Source organism: Lipotes vexillifer, unplaced genomic scaffold (assembly GCF_000442215.2).
Source record: "Lipotes vexillifer unplaced genomic scaffold, Lipotes_vexillifer_v1.1 scaffold25, whole genome shotgun sequence".
In the NCBI taxonomy this organism is placed as follows: Eukaryota; Metazoa; Chordata; class Mammalia; order Artiodactyla; family Lipotidae; genus Lipotes; species Lipotes vexillifer.
This window is the reverse complement of record NW_006792881.1, coordinates 2018233-2022408: the sequence shown is the minus strand read 5'-3', so window position 1 is coordinate 2022408 and position 4176 is coordinate 2018233. Positions and strand designations below refer to the sequence as shown.

At 38.0% G+C, this 4176-nt stretch overlaps 1 non-coding gene across 1 annotated transcript; it reads right to left on the bottom strand.

Annotated features, from left to right (window-relative positions):
• Nucleotides 1-1681: 1681 nt before the first annotated feature.
• TRNAK-CUU (transfer RNA lysine (anticodon CUU)) lies at nt 1682-1754 on the bottom strand. Its single transcript has one exon. It is a non-coding gene; the product is annotated as a tRNA-Lys (tRNA).
• Nucleotides 1755-4176: the final 2422 nt, after the last annotated feature.

Genomic DNA, 4176 nt, shown 5'->3' with positions numbered 1-4176 from the left:
ACAAGTGGGGAGGCCTGGACTTGGAATTGGCATCTCACAGAACCATTCACTTTAGACAAGTTGGTCCCTGTCCAACTCAAAACACCAAACATCATCCTCTCCTGCTAAATGAGTGACTTTACCAGTTTCAGCTTTATCCCTCCTTTAGTCTGCTTTCCTTATAGGTAAGATTTATTTAGATGATAGAATTGCCCTTGCTTTCTGAGAACACCCAATCCAAAAGGAACCCTCACTTCCTTAGACCCTCCGCAAAATTCCACAACTATAGCCCCAATTCTATAATAGGTTCTTTCTAACTCCCTCTTACTGAGACACCCCACAGGTCTCCCTCGCTGCAAGGGATTTTTTTTTTTTTTTTTTTCCAAAAATTACAGATGTTTGTGAAATGCAGATATAATTAATACTTACCTATTGATCTTCAAAACTATTTCTCTGTGTGGAGAAATAATTTTCTAGTTTACTTGAGAATTGTCAGTTTTATTTTCCCCTTATCTGTAGTTTTCCCGGTGTAAAGGGTTTTTTTTTTTTTTTTTTTTTTGGCTGAAGGGCATTGTCAGGTTTAAGAGATGGGAGGAGAGGAATGTGACCTTAGGCGACTGTGGGGTAACTTGCCCCAAAGAGGAACAGAGAAATACTGTAGAACGGTAGCCTGCAGGGAAACTAGGTCAAAGTTTTCGTTTTCTTTTAAGATAGAGAATTAACAGCATGTTTGTATGTTGAAGGGAAAAACCGAGAGAGACAAATGGGTCGTTTAGTAGGAGAAAAGCTAGTGGGTAACACGCCGAGTACAGGAACTAGTGCTTCAGGTAGGAGCATGCGTCGTTCACCTGCAGGGTCGGGTGAGTGAGATCCTGGAACGTGCCTGGCTGTGGTGTGGACATTCTCTTCCTGATTACTTCAAAGTTCTCAGTGAAGAGGCGAAAAAGGCGGAAGTCCTGCCTCCCACAATATCTAATTGCCTATTCGAAATTTCACGTCTCAGTTCTTTTGTGCTTCTGTTTCAAAGAGCCTCCCCTCTACCGGAATATTAATTTCCCTAATACCTATCCAATTGTATGGTTAGATTCCAAATACAGTCCCACGAACAATGGGAGAAAACCTGATTGTGCCCTAGTTGTCTAGATCTCACAACAGAAGGAAACATTTCTCACTGTGTATTTCTCCACAAGACATTCCCCCATCTCCACCCCAGGACAAGCCCTATATTGAGAAGAAAAAAAGTAAAATAAACAAGAAAGGACTTTCTTCGAAGTCCTCCGACTCTCTAACTGCTTTTACATAGGATCGCTTGCTTTAGAAAAGCTGCCAATATTGAGGCTCATAATTTTGGTCCGATAGAATAAAACACTGCCCTCTATCAGCAATAATGCAGGTATGCACAGTAACACAGAAAATCAATTTCAACTTTAAACAGTGGCCTTTTCAGTTTCTTCTGTGCTTTACGGAGGAAGTAGGCGAGGGATCCGGGAGGGGAAGAACAACTTGCGCTTTTAAGTGCGCAAGCGCAGTTTGAGTACTGTTTCGTTTGCAAACTGGTCTTTTTTCCGAAGATCTGGTTAATATTGACAGTACGTAAATTAATTCGGTTTAGAAAACAAACAAAACCGTTCTCAATTACAGTGCTGTGGAGAGACCTCAAAATATTCAAGGGAAATTAAGTGCGGTAACAAAACGAACCTCGCGCCCAACGTGGGGCTCGAACCCACGACCCTGGGATTAAGAGTCCCATGCTCTACCGACTGAGCTAGCCGGGCACTTAGCTGCCAGCTTTCTTTTTTCTTCCTTTGAAGGGTTCAATTACATTTGATTTTTTTTGTTTTCCTATAATTCTTTATTTACATTAAAAAATTTGTCATACTATAACCTCCAAATTCGTTTCTTAAATTCTTTGAAACAGTTCTTTAATTGTATTTAGATTTAATAATTTTTAGTGCGTGTGTATCCCAAAGGCACTGAAAACACACGTTTCTCATTACAGAATCACTGAATCTCTTTTTCCTAAGTGTTTTGAAATATTTACTGCCCAATACGTTATCTTCTTTACATAAACACGTATCAAGACTGTTCACTTTCTGTGACTGTTCACAAATGGCATAATGGATTCCTACAATTTTGGGCGCGGCATTAAAAAAGTTTTTAATGAAGTTAGTTACACACACGGAAGAAAAATGGAGCTTAGCTATTTTCCTTTAATAGGATCTAGTCAAGGAAAGTTAAATTGAGGAAGGGGATACTGGTTCAGGTAAAATAAGCCCTCTTTCCGGTAACTGCCTGACAACTGAAAGATAGGACCCTGAGAGGTTGTCCTTACCATCCATCTCAAGAGACGAGCTGAGAGGAAAGGATTGTAGAGACTGAGTCTTCTGGCAAAGAAAGTTAATTCTAGAAGCAAAGGAGAAGAACTGATTCTGACCAAATTATGACAAGCTGAGACAATGGAATAATCTTCTAAGGAAATATATATATTCTGAGATACTAGTGAAGTTCTCTAGATAAGGAACTCTGCAGATTTCTGTGATGGGAGTGGTGTCTATCCTACTGCCCAGAACAGCAAGCTAAAGCCTAATTGTAAACATAGGAGTAACAGAATCCTTAGGTTACTATCCCTGAAACCGTAAAACACAGTATTTAGAAGTTAAACACATTGGGCATCACATTTCTGAGCTACTTAATTGACACATAATAATAAGGTATGGCATAAAATATGTTTAGATTCCTCAAAGTGCACCTAGGATTTAAGTAGAATATTTAAAATTTCCAAGCTTGAAATATTAATGCAATTATTCACCAACAATTTTTTCCTGCAGTTGCAAATTCTGGCTTATTTTGACAATTTTATAGCTTGGCAGAATGTAACTGCAAGTGAATTTGTATTTACTTGCATTTTCAACACATTTATTAAGTACCTATCATGTGCAAAGCACCGTGTTATGTATTCTAATAGATGGAAGTATAAACCAGACTCTGATAACCAAAAAAACCTTATCACCCTATAAGAAAGACATGTAGATTACATACCGATTTTATATGTACTACTTCTAAAGTAATTTAAACTAATTAAAACAAACACATCCATACTCACACCTTTTAAGTCTTCTAATGAATCAGGCAAACAGTCACGAACCTTAGACCACAATTCAATGTATTCTGCCACGATACGAGATATATCAACAATCCAGCCCCAAAATAGGCAGTTCATCGAGTTCAGAAAGAGCTCCAAATTCATAATTATTAATGAATACACAGTAGGCATTAGACACTCAAATTGTGTTTATCACACACAAGCAGGAAAGTTAATTAAGAGTTTAACTGGATCTCTAAACAAGTTTGGAGTACTTGTGGTTTACCTTCAAGGTGAACCCTCCTAGGTCTAGACTCTTCAGCTTTCTTCAGCACTTTCTTGGCCTACCCTGGACTAACTCAGGACCCTTCAGGAAAAAATTGCAACTAGAATATTTCAGTGAGGGTTAGGCAAATTAAATGGCCAGTCTTCCAAGTATATCCAAATCCTTTCTTTATCCATTTGTTCAAGAATAAAAACTAACCTTTAATTATAATGCTTCATTAGCAGAAATTAGCAATTGAATTTCCTCTTTCTCTCTCACTTTCTACATCTAATTTTTCAGCAAGCCCTACACTTCTAAAATCCATCCACGTATTTCCACCTCCACTGCCGCCACCCTGCTCATTCTCCATTACTGCTTGCCCACTGGACTGCAATAGCTTTCCAACTAGTCTCTGTGCTTCTGTTCTTCCCTGTATTTATCTTTCTTCACACAGAAGCAAGAGAGATCATTTAATAAATAAATTAGATCCTATCATTCTGCTTAAAAAACTGCTGATGACCTCATGGTAGAAAGCCAATCATTAACTGTGGAAGGAATGATGGAATTAGAAAATCACCATTTGGCAACCATCATCATAATAATTGATTCAAATATGAATCATGGGATACTATAATTAGTGGGTGAAAGGTGAAGGAGTTGCAGGATATTTACATAGTTTCAAGGTGATTCTTCACAAGATATTTATTAATTACAAAGGGCAAAATTGAAACTATAGTGGAGAAATCTTAAGTGATCAAAGTTAACATCATCTGTAGTGGAACAAACTGACATCATGTGCCTCCTAATATAAGATTCTAATATGAATACAAGGTTACTTTTGTGGCATTCC